Source organism: Notamacropus eugenii, chromosome 7 (assembly GCF_028372415.1).
Source record: "Notamacropus eugenii isolate mMacEug1 chromosome 7, mMacEug1.pri_v2, whole genome shotgun sequence".
In the NCBI taxonomy this organism is placed as follows: Eukaryota; Metazoa; Chordata; class Mammalia; order Diprotodontia; family Macropodidae; genus Notamacropus; species Notamacropus eugenii.
Genome location: NC_092878.1, coordinates 5,561,365 through 5,584,299, shown reverse-complemented (window position 1 = coordinate 5,584,299; position 22,935 = coordinate 5,561,365). Strand labels below are relative to the sequence as shown.

General features: G+C 39.7%; 1 long non-coding RNA gene across 2 annotated transcripts; it reads right to left on the bottom strand.

Annotated features, from left to right (window-relative positions):
• Nucleotides 1–376: 376 nt before the first annotated feature.
• LOC140514169 (uncharacterized) lies at nucleotides 377–22,658 on the bottom strand. 2 transcript variants are annotated; one of them, XR_011970456.1, is made up of 3 exons: nucleotides 6,330–6,429; nucleotides 5,951–6,032; nucleotides 377–3,058 (listed from the first exon to the last, which is right to left on the bottom strand). It is a non-coding gene; the product is annotated as an uncharacterized lncRNA (long non-coding RNA). The 2 variants fall into 2 exon arrangements; XR_011970455.1 differs by lacking the exon at nucleotides 377–3,058 and adding an exon at nucleotides 22,497–22,658 and having other exon boundaries at nucleotides 5,903–6,032; nucleotides 6,330–6,407.
• Nucleotides 22,659–22,935: the final 277 nt, after the last annotated feature.

Here is a 22,935-nt window from a genome sequence, read left to right as displayed (position 1 = left end):
CCTTAGTTCCAGGCTCCTCCCCCTTCTTGCTATAGCTTATCTTGAGAAAAAAAATTTCTGTATTCAAATGTTCTCTCCTAAGGTATGTAAGTTAGGTATGTTCTGCCAGTCTACTGATCAATCCCAGGAAAACTAGACCTGTTCACATTCCAACAGTTAGCCACTGGACAGAGAGTTTCAAATCCCGAGTATCATAAGCATTTTACATACAAGACAGAGCTCAGGCCAAAAGGAAGTCCAATTTGCAGTGCACTCATTAAAGATCACACTGAACCCCACTTTCTTAGGCACATTGTTGGTGTTCCCCACAAACTGTCAGTACATAAATACTGAAATGAAACAAAAATAAAACATATCAAAATAAAATACAAAAAAATTCTCAGGCAGCTTACATTTTATTAGAGGACAGAACATACATACATTAACAATCCTTCTGCCTCTGTATCTTTATACTGGCTGTCAGTCTATGGAAAAAGAACAGCTTGGAAGGATTAAGATAAAAGAAGATACAGAATAAGAAGTCATGATCAGACAAAGAAAAGTTCTATGTTTTTGATCATGGAAGTGGAACATGTGTGGGTGATGATGAGATGGAGGGAGTGGTGACCATGTCTATCTGAGATCTGTGGTAGAGAAATATGTCATGGGAGCTGAGGAGAATGAGGAAGTGGGAGGCTGGCTTGTTTAAAGCACTATTGTCTCCTATGTTGAGGTCCCACAGCATAGGGCAGGAATCAGGGTGGAGAGAAAGACTGAAAGTCAAATACTGAATTCCTCAGAAGAGAGGAAGAATGCCTTGGATGCCAGGAGGTTGCTGCCATTGGCGTCTGAGCTGGATGGTATCTTTGGATAGTCATCCTCGCTAAATGAGGGCAACAAAGGGAGCATCTGGAGGGAAGGGAGCATTCCAAGTGCTCCTCCAGGAGGAGGGTGTCAAGGAGCACAAGACAAGGTGCAGTCAGTGCTGGCAGGAAAGTCTGGCATGGCCAGTGTCTGGTGGAGAAGCGGGAGGGTCAGGGAAGTTAGGCTTCTGTGATACCAGAAGAAGGAAAGCATGCAAGGGGAAAGGATCTAATTAAAGAGATTTTAAAATTATGAAACCACAGAGGATAGAGCCAGATAATTACAAAGGAGAGGTAGGACTGAGGTAGATGCAGACTAGAAAAAGGAAAGCAAGGTTAGAGAGCAAAAGCGGCTTATCCTTAGGCAGCTGGCACTCAGTAGCACAAGGATTAGGCTAGTAAGAGGCGGTGAGAACTTGCTAGGCACAGGACATGTGCCTGGTCAGAGTAGCAGAGGATGGGAGTAATTCCTCTGAGTATGGGGCGAGCGGAATACTCCCTGTCTCAGGGTCTTAGGTCCACTCACAGCGATCAGGGGCAGGGGCTCTATGCTTACACACAAAGGGCAGAGCAGGGCACTGTATGGTCAGTCCATCTGCAAAAACAAAGTACATTTATCTCTCAGTTTTTGTCTGGGTAACTTATGCACGGCGGAGCCAGCTCAGAGCACCCAGAAATAAAAGAGCTTTTAACTAGTAGGCCCTTCAGCTTGTTAAGGACTCTTGACTTGTGCATGGGAAAGCTGCATTTTTTTTTCCCCTTTTTAGTTACGTCTCATGTCCACCATGTTCTTATCAAAGAATTTCCTTTTAAAATCCTCCATTAGATCACACTGCAACCCCCCCATAAGAAGCCTAGCTAAGGATCACATGGGCAACAAGACAAAGTGGAAAAGTCTTTCACTGTTTCTTCTTTGTCCTACCCTCTGGCAGGGTTCAAGAGTACTTCACACTCTGGGCTTCTCCCAGGGTTGAATTCTCCTCAGTGGATTTGGCCCAGGATTATCCGCTAGATTTGAGGCAACTGTACTTTATGCCTGGAGCTCTGTCTGAGGAATCCAAACGTTCTGACTTCACAACTAGGCCCAACTTTGGTCGGAGTCTCCAAACGTGTCTGTACCATCACTGTTCTGACATGTATGTAGTATGCACAGCTAACTCATTTTCCTCTTTGGAGTCAGTCTTAAACTTGGAGAAGATTCCTTGCTTCCTCTTCTACCTTGCACTAAGGGCAGGAAGGAGAGATTGAGGATGCCAGCAGGAGCAAGGGTGAGGTTGGCATCCCCCAGGGTTCAGATGATTTCTCTGGAGAGCGTGGCTTAAGTCTCATCTCCGTCAGCCATCCTCTGAAGAAAAACGGAAAATCCTCATACACTTGTTGGTTCCTCACCAGCTGTTCATTCTCCTTCTATCTAGAAAAGTTAAAATCACAGCAAAGAAAGCAAAAGAAGGTAAGGCAAGGCAAGGCAGTTCTTTACGAGGGGGTGCCCTGTCACAGGAGACCAAATTCCATTCTGCTGACTCATCTCCTTCCACTTGCCCTCCAATCAGCAAGGGCTTAAAACAAAAGTATTTTGTAAAGACAATCAGAAATTAACTTCCTTAGCACGCTTCTGGGGACAAAGTCTCTCCAAGTATCGACTAGGTCAGGACTTCTTCAACCTTTTCCACCTGCGACTCCTTTTCACATTTCAGCAGCATTTATTGGTGCTACATGGGATGATGGCATGCACAGTGGAAACTACCCATGCTATGTGTTCAGAACTAAGGCTGCAGTGAAGCTGTGCAATCACTTCCAGATGGACCTCAGATTCATTTTGCATTTGATTTTTAATTAGTTTTTGGTTATTGCATTTTCAGAAACCTTTTACTGTTGACAAATTTTTTGTGACTCCATATGGGTCACAGTTCAAGAAGCACTGTACTACTCTGTCTTATTTTCCCCACAGATCTTGACTGGATGGAGGACCTTCTGGAGGAAGATTGTGCAGAAGAGTCTGAAAGGCTAGAAGAAGTCAGTTCTAACTGAATCTCAGATCTCCAATGGACTTTTGGGGGGGGTGGAGGATGGGGCAGGAGACAGAAGCATGGGTTGGTCAGATCTGTTCCCATCTGAGGCCTCCACAGTTGTTCTTGTAGGACTGGGCAGGTACCAGAAGTGTATGTCAGGTAGTTCCATCCTTGTCCAAGTTCTCCAGAACCTAAAGCTTGCAAGAGCTACAAAAGGAGCCAAACAAGGAGAAAAGAGAGTGGTTAATGCAGGGAAGATGGCATGGAAGAGAACAGAGAGGTCAAGGGACTGGAGGTCACAATGTGGATAAAGAAGATTTTGTAAAGGAAGGAGAAGGAAAGGTGAGAAGTCAATATATTATGGTCAGATAAGGGGATTTTGGAATTCTTGAACATGCAGGTAGTACATTTGTAGGAGATGTGGTGGAGGTGAAGTGGATAAGCAATTTGCCAGAAAAAAGGTTAAGGAACTGGGTGTTTAGGGTATTGGAAGTAAGAGTCAATTTGTATGCGGAAGTCCCCTAATATGAAGGCAGGAGTTGAGGAGGAAAGAAAAATTGTGAGCCTGGCAACAAACTCACTGAGAAAAGGAGAGTGACCTGGTGGTCTAGAGATAAGTATGACCAGGACTTTGATTTGGTGGTAGATATGAACAGCATGAATCTCAAAGAGAGAAAACTGATGGGTGGAAATGAGGGAAGGGAGATCCTGGAAGCAGCGATAGGGATCAAAGAGTATTCCAACTCCTCTGCCTCAATAGTAGATGGGTGACAAGCATAAAAAGAGCCCCAAGTCAAAAATGGTTTCATCACAAGGTCTATAAAGATGACTAGAAGAGATAAAGCAAGTCTGAAAAAATCAAACTAGAACTGAAATAAGAGTTCTGGGGAAAAAATGGCAGGAAAAGAACTTAGAACAGAAAGTAGAAAATGTTACACAAGTAACAGACTCCATAAAAAAATTAAAAAATAGAACCTAACAATGAGAATTCAATCACTCCTGGAAACAAAAAAGGAGAAACAAGATCAAAAGATTTAGAAAAAAGAAAAATATATGTTGTTTAAAATCAGTGAGTGACACAGAAAACAGGTGAAGGAGGGCCAAGCTAAGACATATCAGATTCCATTAAAACTAAGATCAAACTAAAACACCCAGAAAACTAATCTTAAGGGCTTATAAAGAGATTTGCCCAGATCTACTGGACTCAAAGAGCAAAATAAAGCTAGAAAAGATCCACTGTTCACCTCCTGGAAGGCACAGTGAACATCCAGTAAGGTTAAGTCATTCCAAAGTTCCTAGGCTAAAGAAAAATACTGCAAAAAGCCAGAAAGAGTTGGAATACCAAGGAACTTTAGCCAGGACAATTCAAGACCCTGATATAACTAAACTAAAGAAAACAAAGTCCTGGAATGTAACGTTCTAAAAGGCAAAAGATAAAGGCAAACATCCAAAAATGGCTGACTCAGCCAAACAGTACAAATCCTCTGACTGGGGCAGACTGGAAACGGACCTTTAATAGAATAGAGGACTTGAGCACTCCTGATTAAAATAAAAAAGAACCAAAGGGAAATTCTGAAACACAAGCATAGAAGAAGTCAAGAGAAACCTAGGAAAGTATTTCAATTTGAGTAACTGTAAGGGGCTAAATTATAATGTGAGAAGAAATTAAGGTCTCTACAAAAGTAAGGATTTTCTAGGATCTTAAAGGGAGTTAAACATAGTAACACAGGGACTGAATGTGGTTATGTTCTTTCTTAGATTTAAGGAAATAAAAGGGTCAAACAAAGGAATATGCCAGTGAAAAACTAAGAAAGAAGGGTAAGAAACTTAGTATGCTATAAAACTGGAGTACGTGAAAAGACTGTATGAACATTACAGAAGGCAGGGGGAGCAGCCATCTCAGGATCCTCATCTGAAACACACTGCAGATAATAGAATGATGTCAGTGCTTTAATATGGGTGTGTATACATATACACATACACACACACACACACATATGCACCAAATGATACAGCATCTAAGTATTCAGAGAAAAAGTTAACTGGAAAAATTGGGAACAATGAGAAAAGCTGCCAAAATTTTGGGAATGCAGTCAAAGAAGTCCTTAGGGGAAAACGTATTTCACTAACCACTTCCATCCACAAAAACAAAGGACAGATCAATCAATTTTTCATGAAACTAAAAAAAGAAAACTAGCAAAGTAATAAATTTTAAAACCATAACTAAACACATAATGATTCTAAAAATCAGATCTAACATAGCAAAAAAATTGAATCAATGAAATACTAGTTTTTGAAAAAAATTAATAAAATTAATAAATGTGATAAAAGAAAAATAAACTCCCTTTTCACAAAATAAATAAGAGTAAACAAAATAACGAGAAATTATTTTGTTTGGTTACATGCCAGCAAAACCAATAATTTAAATGAAATGCCTGAACATTTACAAAAATATTAAATGTTCAAATTAATGGAGTAAAAAATAGAAAACCTTAATAATAACCCAACCTCAGAAAAAAATTGAAAATCCATAAAGGAATTCCAAAAGGAAAAGGACCACACGAATTCACAATTGAATTCTATCAAAATTTTAAGGAACAATCAATTCTAATATTACATAAAATACATGAAAAAACATGCAAATAAAAGCTCCTACCAATCTCCTTGTATAAAACAAATAAGATCTTGATACCAGGAAGAGACAGAGTACTGAAAGAAAACTATATACCACATCAGTGCAAAAACATTGAATAAAATTTCAGAAGAGACTTAACAAAATATAAAAATGATTTTACACTATCACAAGGTTAGATTTATTCTAGGAATGCAAGGTTGATTCAACATAAGAAAAATGTTAAAAGTAATAGGTCATATTAATAAAGTCACATCATTACGTCAGTAAAGGAAAAAGGAGGTTATTCATAGTGATCTCAAAAAAAGAAATGAGCAAATAAAAGAGCATTAAGTCATTTAACTGAGTATTCACAAAAAATACCCATAAGAGAGCAGGAGGAAACTAGGAAGAGACGCAAACACCTACCAAGACAAAACTGGCATTAGGATGTTAAGTTTATTAAGTGTTTATAAATCTATCCATACCTGAGGATTGAATTTCACATGCAATTCTTTTTTTCTATTCATTGTCTATGGAAATGACCAGCTCTGCTGCTGTCTATAAAGTCTGTAATAAAAAAAATTAGTTCTATAATATCAGGATAAGCAACCGATTCATTCATCACTTTTATCCTTCCCTGGCCCAAATACAAGAATTACCAAAAAAACAAAAACAAAAAACTGATACGAAATGAAGTAAGGAAAACTGGGAAATTAAATATGCAACGGTTACAGCAATGACAGTGACCATCTCACCAATACGAAGACTGCGTCACTACAATGCCCAAGTTTGTCCCTAAAGAACCAAAGGGAAGGACAAAGCTCTCTGCAGGAGGGTGGCACACGCATGGACAGTCATACCAACCTGATGTCTTCATCAGCTGGGCTGCACAGTTTTCTTTTATCTCCTTCTTTCCTCATTGTAATAAGGGAGGGAGGCACTCTAGTAGAGAAATGAGAGATGTCTGAAAACAAAGGCAATATAAAAACCAATGACTGCCAGTATTTTTTAATCTGTTAAGATGAAATTTACTAGAGAGAGATGGAAAGTTTTACCTTTTGGTTTTTTGAAAAAAATCAACTTTACAAACAGAAGATGGTAACATCAAAGGTTCTGGCCAAGCCCAGTTCCCCAGAAAAACCACTTCAGGAACAATGAAGAGGGCCAGATGAAAGCCAGACATAAGCAGCAGGGCTTTTCCATCCAAATCCAGAACCACACCAGAGGATGGGAATTAAGCTGGCTACCTCATGGCTGGGGTCCAAGAGGCAACAAGGCTAGCTAAAGTCTCCAACTTCTCAGGGAACACAGGATGGGGAGGAGCGCAGGAGGCAAGGGTTGGCTATGGGAAGCCACAATAGTGACAGGGCAAAAGGTATGTAAAGGGGACAAGATCTAGCACTATAGTGCAGCGATGGCCCACCCAGCAACTGATGCAGGCAAAAGGACCTGGGCATAGCCACCTCCCCAAATTTATAGGGAAGAGAGGAAAGCCTAGTCCTGGCAGTCCAGGAACCAAAGTTAAAGGTATTAAGGAATTTTCTCAAGAGAGGAATAGGATATCTTGGGAGAGGTGGCCGATGGGTCAAAGAAAGGAAGCCAAACTGAAAGAAAAAAAAAAGTATTATTCAAAGGAAACTATGGATAACCAAGACATTCCATAGTTAAACTGGCAGGAGGCAAGAGGAGGTGACCCAATACTTTTTTAGTTGTGGAAGATCTTTTAAATAAAACTGCAAGGTTAAGATCAATGGTGTACTTAACAATTAGCTCTCCAGAAAAAAATGTTTGCATGGCATGCTTTAAATTTAATCTGAATTATTAACATTTTCTCCTATCACTTTCTTAGGTCTAGACTAGTAGTTATAAAGTAAAATAAAAACATCCCTATGGTTGCATATTGACTTAGAAAACCACACATCAACATCATATGTTATGTATGCTATATATTGTGATTCTGTTAAACATTTTCCAATTACATTTTCATCTGGTTGGGTCACACTGGGCCCAATTTGACACTTCTGGTCTAGACGATCCACAAAACAATAAATCAAGCCCTGTTTTGTAGCCTTTTGCTGATTTCCAAGGTATAAATACTAATAGTGAAAATTTAAATGAGTTCAATTTAAAAATAAAGCCTTGGCTTCAGGCCACCCTTGGTCGAATTAACTAAATTATTTAGACAAGACTGCGTGTGTCTCTGATCCAAGGACAACAAACAGTTGTTACAGTAGTGTTGAGAATATTTATTTTGCTGGCTATATTTAGTTATATTTTTTTTCCCTAACTTCCCACTTTTAAGTCACCAGGTAGTCTGGGAATTTCTACATTATTATTCCATCAAGATGTTGTAAAATGATTATGATTTCAATTTTTCCCCACAAAAGCATTAATTACAAAAAGAATGAAAGTTCCTATTATAATGAAATATTATGACCTAAGAAAATCCCAAGATAAAAACCCCAAATGACAGTTTTCTCACAGTTACAAGTAGAACCCACCAAGCAAGAATGAACCTGCCACAAGACGTACAAAAGAAACAAAGAAGAAGCTGAAACAAGAGACGAAAAAAGAAAATCATAATCCATGGAAGAGGAATTAACAACCACAAAAAGTAGAAGACCTTACCCAATAGCGGACAACTTGAAAAACAGAATGGAATAAACAGAACACAGAAGTTCAATGTTCAACAAGAAATAGAACAAAATCAAAACTAAAAAATTTGAACAACTTGTTGGGTGTCTACTATCGAAATCAAATTACCTGAAAAACAGGACAAGAGCGATAACTTAAAATCATTAAATTTCCTGAAAATAATGACCAAATAGAGCACTATATTTAATGAAATAATGAAAGAAAGTACTAATCAAAAATACAATAATAAAAAAGAAAATAAAATAAGAACTACTAGACCCAGAGGGCAAAACAAAAATAGGAAAAAAAATCTACAAGTTACTATCTGAAAGTTCAGATTGAACATGTCAACATATCTGATACGTGACAGCTGAAATCCAGAATTCCCATGTCAAAGAAAAAATACTGTAAACATCCAGAATAAATCCAAGTACTAAGGAACCAGAGTCAGATCACATCGGATCATTTAGCATTTATTATAAAGCAAAAGAAAGCTTAGAATACAATAGAGAATAAGGCTTATATTATTGGTCAGGCATCACTTAGATCAGGTCTATTGATTCAGGCTTTGGGATTAAAATGCAATGAATCACTTGTGGACTATAAAATAAAAATTTTAATGACTTTATTAATCACAAGCAATAAAACTCAAGGACTTCTTTTTAAAAATACACAATATATTTCTCCCCACTTTCCTCCAAAGTCATAATAAATAGGAAGACATTTTCCAAAGGCAATAAGTAAGCTTGGATGAAACTTTGGACAACAATTCCCTCCACACCCCCAAGGCTGAGCCTCTTATAGTTTAAGTGGAAAGCAAGCCACCCTTAAAAGAAATGAGCTCAGTATAAATGACCCCAGATATACTGCTCAATACTGTAGGATACTGGACACAGGTGCTGCTGAAAAAGCGTAGTGGAGAATAAGGGCTAACAGGAAAGGAGGAGAAGACCTGGACATGATGGACATGCAGGCATGAACCCAGTCTCAGCAGTACTTGGGCAGGGCAGCCTAATGTGTCTTCCCCACCTGACTCATCTACAAAGCACAACAAAGCTCCTACCACATCCTTGCTAGCTTAATGACAAAGTGCCATAAGTTTTCTAGAGGACATCCCTCCACTAAAATGATCTTAAAACAACTTGAACAAGCGCATGAGGGGCTCATTACACAAAATACAAACAGAAAACAGTATTATTTTAAAAGAGAAAGAAGGATGGCCAGAAGCTACATCAGCAACAAGAGGTCAATGGCATAAAGGTTGCTAGCTTAGAAGACATCACCAGTCCTGAGCACGTCTGAATCCTGGGCATCGACATAGCTAAGAGACAATAGGCATGCAATCTGTTCAAGGGCTTGAGCTGGTACTAGGGTTTATCCTACATCAAGGGGAGGATCTGTTCCAGGGTTGAAGTTGTGTGAGTAAGAAGAAGGGGACATATATAAGAAATGTCAATTTAGGAACCACGAGACTTGGCAAGAGATGGAATATGTGCAGGAGTGGGGTGAAGCATTGAAGGGGACCCCTAGGCTATGAACTAACCCCAAAAGTGGTTGTAAATTTCAGAAGACCAGAAGGGGATGGGGCAGGGAGAGGGATGAATCTGTGGAGTCTGAAATGACTATGGGGACCTTCAGTTTGAGATAGCCAATAGGAAGTTGGTCACATAAAAATGGAGATCTTAGAGGTTAGCTCTGGCTTCTATGAGAATCACGGAAGAGATGAGGGCACAGAACTGACTCTTGGAGACACAGCAGATTTTATGTTACATATATGTATATATATATATGTATATTTAAATACTGATGATTTTATGGCATTATCTTTTGTTTTGCTGAACACACATATACAATTTATTTTGGGGGGAATCTCTTGAGGTTCCTGTATGTGTAGAATCCTATCAATTGCCATTTTATGTATCTTGGCTTCTCTGACAATGATGTTTTAATTTCTTTTTCTTGCCTTAGCTGTTACTGCTACCAATTTTAAAACTAAGTCAGATAAAACGGACCTAGCTGTCCTGATAAAAGGGACTTAATTGTGTTTTTACCACAGTTGATAGTGGGAAAACTTCAATCTTTCTTTTTTCAAATAATGCTTATTCTAAGGTACAGATAAATACTTTTTATCACATTAAGGAAAAATTCTTCATTATATGTACTCTTCATCTATAGATCTTATCAAATGATTTATGGTTTTTCTTACTACTAATTATACCAATTGTTTCATTGATTATACAGTTTATTTTCCTAATATTGAGCCATTTTTGCATTATTGTTATAATTCCATATGATCATGCCACTAAGAGATAAAAAAGCTCATCTAGTTCACCCTCATTTAACAGAGAAAGAAACTGAGACCTCAGGTAACTCATTTAAGGTTACACGGATACTAATCGACCAAGCTAGGATTTAAACCCAGTAGCTAGGTACATAGTGGATAGAGTGCCAGACTTGAAGTCTGAAACTCATCTTCCTGAATTCAAGTCTAGCCTCAGACACCACTAGTCGCATGAGCCTGGGCAAGTCTCTTATCTTGTTCGCTTCAGTTGCTCATCTGTAAAATGAACTGGAGAAAGAAACAGCAAACCTCTCCAGCATCTTTATCAAGAAACCCCCAAGTGGGGTCATGAAGAGTTGGACACAACTGAACAACAACAGCACAGCCCTAAATCCAGGCTTCTATTCTACCATGTCATGAAATTTCATTTATTTTTTATTTTTTTAATTTATTTGTTTTCAGTTTTCAACAATCACTTCCATAAGTTTAACATTTTCTCTCCCTCCCTCCCCGAGATGGCATGCGATCTTATATGGGTTCTACACTTACATTCTTATTAAACACATTTTCCCATTAGTCATGTTGCACAGAAGAATTAAAACGAGTGGGAGAAACCATGAGAAAGAACAAACCAAACCAAAACATAATACAAGAGAAAACAGGCTGCTTCATTCTACCTTCTGATTCCATATTCTTTCTCTGGATGTGGATGGCATTTTGCCTTAAGTCCTTTGGTAACGTTTTAGGTCCTTGCATTTCTGCAAAGGGCTAAGTCTATCAAAATCAGTCCTTGCACACTGTGGCTGTTACTATGTATAATATTCTCCTGGTTCTGACCATTTCACTCAGTATTAGTTCATATAAGTCTTTCCAAATTTTTCTGAAGTCTGACTGCTAGTCATTTCTTATAGCACAATACTACTCCATTACATTCATATATCATAATTTGTTCAGCCATTCCCCAATTGATGGCATTCCCTTGATTTCCAATTCTTGGCCACCACAAAAGAACTGCTATAAATATTGTTGTACTTGTGGGATCTTTTCCCATTTTTATGATCTCTTTGGGATATAGCCCCAGAAGTGGTATTGCTGAGTCAAAGGGTATGCACATTTTCGTAGCCCTTTGGGCATAGTTTCAAATTCCTCTCCAGAATGGTTAGAGCAGCTCATTGGGATCCAGATGGCTCAGGAGGGGAAAGTCAGGCTGGTGACCCACATGGCCCTCCCTCACTCAAAACAAAGTCAAGCTCAAGTCATGTCATCATTTCTCTAATGTCATGGTCTTCTTCGAAAATGAAGGACGAACAAAGACCTGTGAGTAGACCAAGCTGCCTGAATGGGGACCCAGCTAGCTGGGTAACTCAGCTCATCTGCTCCCTTCTTTCCTCCCCCCTTCCTTCTCCTCTCCAAAGGAAGGCAAATTTGGATAGCCAGAGGGTATCCAGTTTAATTTGGAGTTTATGGGCCAGATTATTTTTCTTTTTCCCTTCCTCCCTCCCTCCTTTCCTTCCTTCCTTGTCCTTCCCAAAACCATAAACCCAGTGCACGCTAAAATCCATACACTGCACAACAAGACCTCCCTGCCCAAACTCCATTTAATGGCTCTTTTCGGGACCCTCTTGGCTTCCAAGTGATTATCAATAATAACTGTTGCTCTTTCCCTCCCAGTTTGATTTACTTGTTTTTTTATTCTTTTGCTCATTAAAGGGGCCATTCCCTGATTACTTCTTAAAGAGGCCTACTCACTGAATGGGCATTACCTCATTCTAAGTGAGTACTTGAATAGGTCAAGGTCTCCCATTGCATCCTGGGCCTTCTCCAGTCATCCTGATGGCTCAGGAGCGGAAAGTGAGGCTGGTAACCTTGCACAGCCCTCCTTCACTCCAAACAAAGTCAAGTGCAAGTCATGTCATCATTTCTCTGATGTCATGGTCTTCGAAAATGAAGGATGAACACAGACAGACAGGATCAGCTCACAGCTCCACCAACAATGAATTAGTGTTTCAACTCTTCCACATCTTCTTCAACATTTATTATTTTCTTGTTTTGTCAATCTGGTAAGTGTGATGTGATACCTCAGAGTTGTTTTGATTTGCATCTCTCTAATCAGGAGTGATTTAGAGCATTTTTTCATATGACTATAGATAGCTTTAATTTCTTCCTCTGAGAACTGCCTGTTCATATCCTTTCACCATTTATCAATTGGGGAATGGCTTGTATTCTTATAAATTTGACTCAATTCTTTATATATTTTAGGAATAAGTCCTTTACCACAGGCACCAGTTGTACAAATTCTTTCCCAGTTTTTTGCTTCCCTCTTATTCTTAGTTGCATTGGATCTATTTGTGTAAAAACTTTTCAATTTAATGTAATCAAAATTATCCACTTTGCACTTCATAATGTTTTCTATCTCTTGTTTGGTCATAAATTTCTCCATTCTTCATAAATCTGCATGTCATGAAATTCTAAAAATATATTGCTAGATTAATTTCAATAGTTTACATAATGTTTTATTCATATTAGTGTGGGCTGGTGTATAGGGGAAGACTGAATGGGTGGTGAGGTCTATCACCTCATACCTGGACTACTGCAACAGTCCTCTGGTCTGACCATGGTACTACCTTCACTGCTCAATAAACTCCAATGGCTCCCTATCACCTCCAGGATCAAATGTAAAAGTCTCTGACTTTAAAACCCTTTCACAACTTAGTTCTTTTCTACCTTTCCAGGCTTCTTAAACTTTGCTCCTCTCTATGTATTCTATGATCCAGTGACCTTTTCTGCTGGCCTTTTTGCTCTTTCTCACACATTACAATTCAATTCCTGACACTGTGTGTCTTTTTCACTGCATGTTCAACAATACTTGGCAGTTTATTCCTCTTCACCTGTGCCACCTGGTATACCTGGCTTACTTCAGACATGTCAAATATCACCTTGTACACCAGGCATTACCTCCTGTACCCCCTCCCGCCAACTTTTAGTGCCGTCTCTTTAAGATAATCTCCCATGTATGTAGCATATATCATGTTTGAACATGGTTGTTTGCATGTTATATCTCCTCAATTAGACTGTAAGCTCCTTGAAAACAGGGCCTACATTTTTGCTTTTGTTTCTATTGCCAGTGCTTTGCACAGTGTTGGTGCGTAATAAGAATTTAATAAATGCTTATTGGGGGAGGAGAGGGCGTATCCAAAATGGCTGAGTACAGGGTGGGACTCAGCTGAACTCTTCCCAAAATCCCCTCCAAACAACTTTTAAAAAAATCACAAATCAAATTTTGGAGGAGCACAGCTAACATAAGATCAGAAAGAGACATTTATTCAGCCTAAGATAACTTAGACGGTTCACAGGGATGGTCTGTGACCCTGGGGTAGATGCAGTCCAGGAGTGAGGCATCTGTAGTGTGCCTTGAAGGTGATTAGGATGATAACAGTAGCAGCAGTGGGCATGCTCAGCCCAGAGATGGTAAGGGGGTCGGACAAATGCTCTAAATCACTATTGATTAGAGGAAAGTAAATTAAAGCAACTCTAAGTCACAACTTCACACCTATCAGAAATGACAAATGGTAGAAAAGATGAGGGGAACTTGGTACATTAATGAACTTTTGGTGGAGTAGTGAACTGGTCCAACCGCTCCAGACAACAATATGGAATACTATGCTCGAAGGTCTATAAAACTATGCAGACCCTTTGAATTCTGCAATAGCACTACTAGGTCTGTACCCCAAAGAGATCAAAGGAAAAGAAAAAGGACCTACATGTATAAAAATAATTATAGCAGCTCTTTTTGTACTGGCAAAGAATTAGACATTGAGTGGATGGCCCATCAATTGGGGAATGGCTGAACAAATGGAAGCATATGATTTGCATGGAGTTGTGTTATAAGAAATGAAAAGGGGTGGTTTTACAAAAACAAGCAAGACCTGTAAGAACTAATGCAAAGTGAAATGTGAAGAATGTAGAAATCATTGTGCACAGTAACAGTAATGTTGTAATGATGGTCAACTGAGAAAGACTTCGGGTACTCTGACCAATGACATCAACTCTGACCCAAGACAATTTCAAAGGAATCATGATGAAAAATACTATTCATCTCCAGAGGGAGAACTGAAGAACTCTGAGTTCAAATTAAAATATAATTTTCTCATTTTAAATTTTGCGTGTGATACAACTAATATGGAAATGTTTTGTATGATCTCACATGTATAACAGATGTCTATTGTTTGCCTTCTCACTGAATGGGAGGGAGGGGGAGAATATGGTCATCAAAATTTAAAAAGAAAAAAATGTTTAACATAATAAATTTTAAATGCTTATTGACTTGCTGAGAAAATGTTGTGTATGGCTAAGAAAAAACACAGGAAATAGTTGTGCATCAATCAATAGTATATACAAATATCTTATGTAAAATCAACTATCATACATTTTTAACAGAAATAAAGGAAAAAGTTAAATAACTTTACAGATATTCTATGTCAAAGTTGGCCATACTAGACAAATTACGTTACATATTTGATGCAATGCAAAATTCAAATATCAGTATATTACTTCACATAAATAATAAAATTCTTATTATGAAATAACACATTATTTAAAACATTAGGGGGAGAAGAGTGACTTGAATGCTAGATATAAAAGCTAAAAAGAAATTTTTAAAGCTGCAATGATTAGAACAGAAAAGATATAACTGAATTCCATAGAATAGACAAGGACTGGATAAATTTAAGACCACAAAAGATTGGGGAAAGATTGTATTATTCAATAAAAACCGTTGAGAAAATCAAAAAAGCCATATGGCAAAAACTGGGATTAGATCCAATTTTCACACCATATACTCATCATAAATTCCATATGGATTCAGCCTCCAATGTTTTTAAAGTTATAACAAAATGGAATCTCTATTTTAATTCTAGAATTAAAGAATATTCTCATCATTTAACAAATAGAGATGATTTCACAAGAAAACAGATGAACTGGAGAACATAAAATAGTTTTGTATAGGAATCAATTCCTCCAGAATAAAAGGCAAAAAAACCTAACAAGTTTGGGAAACTGTTCTTTTAAATGATTCTGTTAAAATTCTGACAATTCCAAACTGGTATTAAGGAACTGACACAAATTTCTAGGAGGAAGAGCCCCTGTTTAGTAAGTACAAAAGGGCTGCGAGGATACAAACACAGTAACTTTCAAAAGGAACACAAAACAAATGCAAGATATAACTGAAAAGTTGTTCCAACATTCTAATTAATAAGACAATTGCAAATGAAAACAACTGAGGTCCCATGTTAAATTGCCGAAGATAATTAGAAAATTCAGAAAGGTGGTGGAACTGTGATGTATGGACAGATGGGAAATGGTATCATCTTTCTGGAGATCTGAACACCTACAAAAGCATTTCTACTTTTTGATTCAGTGAATATATACCATACTGCAATTGCATCATTAAAAGGAGAGGATTACTGTATTTATAACAAAAATAATAACAGCAAGCGATTGGGAGCAGCCCACAGAAAGGTAATTGGGCATGTGATGTAGGCCCTAGATGTACTGTCACAAAGACCTGGGTTCAAATTCTAACTCAGAGCTGCACATATGCACATATGACCCTGAGCAAGTCATTCAACTTCTCGGTGAATCAGTTTTCTCATATGTAAAGTAGGGATGCTGAACTTGACTAAGGATGCTAAATCAATGACGCTCAGCCGTCACACGCTCCATGACTGCGGAACAGTGAAACAAACGGTGGAATGGAAATGCTACGCACCGCTGCAGCAGCATCAGAAATAAGCAACACACACGGGAAAACGTTAGCAACGAGGCAGGATGAAAACAGAATCAGCATGACAAGGAACACGCCGACTACAACAACTTAAAAGACTAACAGTAAAAGTGAGGAAAAACTTCCAACACTAAGGAACAAATACAAGCATGGTGCAGCCTTGGGCCGGACGCATGGAAACAAACAAGGAAACAAATATGGAAACAAGCCAGAGTCGTCATGGATACATTTCGCTACACAACCAGTAAATAACACACGTGACTGCTTTGTATCTTTGCCTGGGTATTACATTGTTCGGGTTGTTTTGTTTCTAAGATGGTTACAGTAACTGCAGTGGTCTCTGACTATGTAGGAGACAGAAAGCCAAGCAGGCTGGAGGGCTGGGGAATCTCCAGGAGACCCCGGGTCCAACCAGGAAAGCCTTCCTCAGGAACCTATTCCGCCCCAGGCACCTCCATCCGATCAGAGGAGGGAAGGGAAGCTAACGCCCATTGCCACGACTGTTAATTTTCTTACCTTGAAAGTGGTCCCTGAGAACAGGCTGGGCAGCACGTGGGATCTTGGGGAACCGGAGGCCTTGAGGCCAGACTGGCTGCACCCCCCAATATTCCGGGGGCCTTTCTCACACGCTGGTTTCCCATTTCCTTCTCTACCTACCCTGGGGTTGTCAGACAGCTACACAACCACTGCCTGTGTGTGTTCGCCCCACCCGAAGGGCCGTCAGTGAGCACAACAGGTACATGAAGACATTAATTCCTGTTCTAGGAAGCCCGCTGTCCAACACAGAAACCTTCCTGGAGGTGGCACCCAAGGTTAGCCCTCCGGCCTCCCAGGCCAGAGCCCCACCCGGCCTACCCCACCCCTTCCTGCCCAGAAGCATACAGGAGACTCGTGGCGGAGGTGGGGGGCTGGGTGGGGGGTTCTTAAGGAGTCCTGGGGAGGCCCCTCCTGCCACTTGGCCCCTACCACCCTCTGCCCACCTCCACGCCTGCCTTCTCGTTGGCTCTTGTGGCAGCTCCGCATCCGTGAGTCCCCTACAAACCAAGGGATCAGGGCTACCCTTACTTTGGAAGGTCCCTGGGAAGGCTGGGGCGCTCAGTAGGAGGAACCCCCAGGGTTCTCTCTGGTTTTCTGGCCTTGTCCTTTTCAAGTGATAGGCTGTCTCTGCCCTAGTCCCGCCCCCTCCTCTTACATGGCCCCAAGGGATAGGCTGCTTCTGCCCTGGGGCCGCCTCCTTCTGCCTGACGCCCCTCCCTTTTCTGAAAGCCACTCCGGGTGTAAATTTCTATGCTGGAATCTTCCGTGTCCCATGTGCAGGCAGCATGACCGGCGGGCTGCTTGGGACACGAGGAGGGGGAGGTGGTGCTGGAAAGAGACCCCTCTGCATAAAAGCCCAGTGGGGTGGGGGCTACCCTCGTGCACGTGGGGAGCCACAGTGAGCCACTTGGGCTGGGGTGGAGAGGAAAATACATATATGTATAAAATGTGTATTATTAAAATATGTAACTTGTGTCCCCTAGAAGAAGTGCCCGCCTTAGCTATCTGTAGTTCCAGCTTACCCCCCAAATTCCCTCAGACCTCCAGAATTCACCTCCTCTACACATCTTATTTTAATTTCCACCCTTCTTTCTTCTTAACATTTCAGTAACCTTAAAAATCATCCTACCAAGGAAGATCCTTGCGCTGTCCTACATGTTTTTTAGGGTAAACTGGCTCTGCTAGTTCCTCATTGAAACCGTGGCCCATAATAATTTCACTCTCTGTAATCTCATTTTCCCCATCTATAAAATATATGATAAACTTGGTTGGCTCTCAAGTGTCAAGGCTACACAGAGGGTTACTTAGCCACTTTGGGGGCCCTGGCAGGGAAAGCCAAAACTTCATTCCCAGGTCTGCAGAACTTTATCCAAGAACTTCGTTAGTAAATTATGATTGTTGGTGTGGATATCACTTCTGTTGTACCAGTTTTAATTTTCGATTACTTGCTTAAATAATTGAAAGTTAATTTTCATTGTATTCCATATCCACTTCCTTTTCTTTTTTATTGTGAATTTAACAATCACCAATAATCACAAATGTCTCAAAATGGTGAGGATGAGGATGAGAACTGTCAACTTATGCAGTGGTTTGTTCATTTTTATTATTCTGATTTTGAATCCCACAGTGCTTTCTCTTCCTTCTCTTTCATATCTATATCTATATCGATATCTATTTCACGTTGTTATTCTTCCTATTTACATGTTATCTCCCCCCATCCGACTACAAGCTCCTTGAGGGCAGGGACCTTCCTTTCATTCCCAACACTTGACGGAGCCTGGCATGGAGCAGGCATTTAGTGCATAAGGGTCCACTTTGTTCTGATTCTCACTGTTGCTATCACTTTATTAATTCTAATCTTAGCTTTCGTGACTGTACTTAACTGAGACAATTTTCAGAATGGGTCTTTTCCTTTTCTGTTAAAATATAATCCATTATATTCTTCATGGCAATATTGCATGTTCATCATATCAAATGCCTAGAGATTCTTTTTGTAAAGTATTCATACCATAAAGGCGTGAAGCTCCTATGCAATTAACAAGTTTTTAGCTTCTCTCATCTTTTGCCCTGAATCATACTTTCCCATACATTTCTTACGATTATTACTTTCTCCTACCTTTTAATGAAGTCGTCAATTATCAGAGAATATGCTGATCTGACCTGGAAGGACTTAATAAGTTCTTCAGATGCTTTCTACAACTTCAGCAAAATGAGCAAAACATAGCATATTATATTTTGTTATATACAGTCATATTTATAATTATGTATTATGCTTATATATTTATGTATTATATATTCATATAATATAACCATGGCATATAAGTCTGTAGTGTGATTATAATGGATATAATTATATGTTTGTAAAATACAATCATATAAATAATATCTGTGTGCATATTTTACAACTTTGAAGCATTATAGAAACACTAGCCATCAGGTGGTACAGTGGATAGAGCGCTGGACCTACAGTCAAGAAGAGACTAGTTCGAATGTGACCTCTGCCACTCACTATCTGTGTGATCCTGGGAAAATTACTAAATCTCTCTTAGTTTCCCTGTTTGCAAAATGGAAATAATAACACTACCTACCTCTTTAGGTTACTGTGAAGATAAGATATTTATAAAGTGCTATGTAAACCTTATGAGTATTATAGAAATGTTATTATTATGTGGCACATATGCCTCAATTGCTTTAACTTATTTCACACAATCCTTTTTCTTTTTTCTTCTTTTGAGACTGGGTCTTCCTTTCTTGCCCAGGCTGGAAGTACAGTGACCATGGGTCCCATACAACATGGATCAGCATGGAAGCTTTAAACTGCTTTATTATTATTATTATTATTTTTTAGGCAGCCTAGTGGCTTGTGCTTCTAGGAGCCCCACTATATTGGTTCCAGACATAAGGAGAATGCCCCTTTCACTTTAGCCCTACTACATCTGAGAACTCCTGAACTCAAGTCATCTACCAGCTTCCACCTCCCCAGAAGCAAGGGACTTCAGGCATGTGCCACAATGCCTGACTCAAATTCCAATGACATATTTTGTGCTTATATTGATACTGAAATATGTAATGACCAAATATATCATGAAATATTCTTGTTGACTCTGGGCACATAATAACATTCCAGCTACCAATTCCAAGGAATATCCGTGAGAGAGTCTTCTATCTCATTACAACTTCCAGGTGAAGTATAACAAAAATGTCAGACTGATGCAATTCACCTCTTGTAGCAACATGTTTCCTTATTGGTCATTGGATAAGGATTTTATATTTAGGGTTCCAACAGTCAAACAAAGGTTGTAAGTGATCTAAAATGATTAACTGTTAGTATTCTCTATACTTTCCTCACCAATCTGCTTCTGCTGATTTTTTATCTACAATATCTATTGAGAAAAAAAAAAGTTTTTGTAAAGTTTGTCATGAAACTGCTGTCAGATTGTCCAAGAATATTTAATCAAGGAAGAAAAAGGAAATAAGACATGAAAAAAGTGGAAAAGATCTGTTGATAGTTTTATAACAAACTAAATGACTATGGAGGAATCATATTTGCACTTTAATATCACTGCCTTCCACCAACCTTTTTGCTACAGCAAGAGCTAGAAATAACAAGTAAGAGAGCATGAGAGAGAAACACAGATTTTTGTAGAAGATGTTGTATACAAAACTGCTCTGCAGCCGCACAGTGGATTGAATGGAGCAGAAGACACCAGATATGCTCAAGAACCACTGCAAGAACTAGAATTCCCATTCTCACACATTTTGTATCATATTTCTGAATGAATAACCCCTCATGTAAATTTCTACCAGTCATTTTTCACATCCAATAGCACTGGTGTATCCATTCAATACGCAAGCTTCAAAGGAGATTTCCAGCATCTTGTATGAACACAAGCTTAGGACAAATCTGATTGAAATTCATATTTCAAATATGGACTGACAAGCCAGATAGAATTGAATTGACATAAAGTGGCACTGAAAAAAGCTACCCACTGTGCCTGAGTAAAAGGAATTTTCAGAGATAATGGTAATGTTAGTAATGATAACAGTAACACATTATGTAATGCAGTGCTCGGGGCACAGCAGGCTAAAATCAGGATAACCTACATCCCCAACATTCTCCTGCTCTACACTTAACTAAACCTGTCAAAAAAAGGAAATAAAGTTAGTCTGGTAAGACTTCTTAATGAAATCAAGCTGGCTTTTTTATAATCACTGCTTCTTTTGCTAGTCACGATTGGGGAACTTGGGGCCTCAGAGTCACATGTGGCCCTTGAGGTCCTCGAGTGTGGCTCTTTGACCAAATGATTTATTCTAGAAAGTTTGGATTCAATCAAAGGGTGGTGCTTGAGGACCTCAAGGGCCACATGTGGTCTGTAGGCCCCAGGTTTCCCACCCTGTCCTTAGACATTCCCTTTAGTATATATTCTAGAAGTTTGCTAGGAATCAAAGTCTTTTGTCTTTGGACTCCATTCTCCTATTTTATTCAAATAAACTGGGGCAACATTTCAATTTCTCCAACTTCTCCAGAACTTTTCCTTTATCCTTTTCTATGATTTTTCAAAAATTACTGATAGTTTATTGACTAATCAATAAACACTGATATGTTTATGGATCGATGGTGCCTCAGCAATCACCTGGGCTGATTCAGTACCAAAGAATTTGATTTATCAGAGTATGGTGACAGGAACTCATCAAGGGCATCTGTCAATCTTTTTACTTTTCTTTTTTTTTTGCATACTAACTCTTGGCCAAGCTGGAGTCCACCTTACAAGTCAAGACAACAAACACTTGCTGAATGCCTACTTTGTGCCCAGACACCGTGCTAAGTAACACGATTTGGTTAAAAATGTATTGCCTGGTATCTTACCAATCAAGTCAAAAGAACTTAGATGTGAAAAAAAGAGGGGAGGAAGAAAACTACCTACATATATCTAACAGTCTAGATAGAAAGAGAAACTATAACTTTGGAAGCATAGCTATTAAAAAGTTAAAAATTCACAGGAGACAAAAATCCAAAGAAGGGACCTGTAAGGAAAACCACAAGCATCTGCACATGAACACGTCACTTGTTACAAGGTGGATGAACAGGAAATCCTATTTCAGGGAGGCAGGTATCACCAAGAATGTGACTCTTGCCTGAAATACCCAGAAAGAGTCTAAGAAATAAAAAAGAGAAACAAGAGAGGGGCTGGGGTAGGGGGGAAGAGTGGAGGGGGAGGAAATATGGAAACCAAAGATGGAAACCCTATTGGAGCCCACCAGGGTAAAAATCAGTGGGAGAAGAAACAGAAGTGATGTCAGCATTTATAAGAGCTAGCGTTTATGTAATTCTTCAAAGTTTGCAAATGTTTTCATTTGATTCTCCAAAGGACCTCAGGTTTTTGTTGTTTTTCAGTGCTACCAAGACTCTTTGGTGACCCAATCTGGGGTTTTCTTGGCAAAGATGCCATTTCCTTTGTCAGATGAGGAAACTGAGGCAAGCAGGGTGAAGTGACTTGCCCAGGGTCACACAGCTAGGAAGTGTCTGAGGTCACATTTGAACTCAGGACCGTGGGAGGCGGGGGCTCTTATTATCATTTCTATTCTACAGATGAGGAAACTGAGGCTGACAGGTTATGTCACACACTACTGTGAGAGCAGGATTCGAACCCAGGTCACCAGGATTCCCAAGTCTAGCATCTCTTCTGAGCCCTATTACTGCACAGTTATATGTAACATTATATAATATACATTAGACATATTAATAGTACACATCACAGGGACCTCCCACAACCAGAGCAGCAAGCATTGGGCTCACCTCTAAGCGTGTGACACCCTAAGGCAAGGGCAGCGGACGATGCTTGTCACTCCACACCCTTGAGGAGACCCAAAGCAGTTCACCACGTGCGACTGTAAGGGAACATTTGGGATGGGAGGAGGGAAGAATTGTTAACGTCATGGGATGAGGTGAGGCAAGAGGAAGGGGCGGGCCTAAGGCAGAGCTAGCCTATCACATTGGGATGAGGTAAGAGCAAGGGGCGGGCCTAAGGCAGAGGTAGCCTGTCACATTGGGATGAGGTAAGAGCAAGGGGCGGGGCTAAGGCAGAGGTAGCCTGTCACATTGGGATGAGGTAAGAGCAAGGGGCGGGGCTAAGGCAGAGGTAGCCTGTCACATTGGGATGAGGTAAGAGCAAGGGGCAGGCCTAAGGCAGAGCGAGCCTATCACATTTGGATGAGGTAAGAGGAAGGGGCGGGTC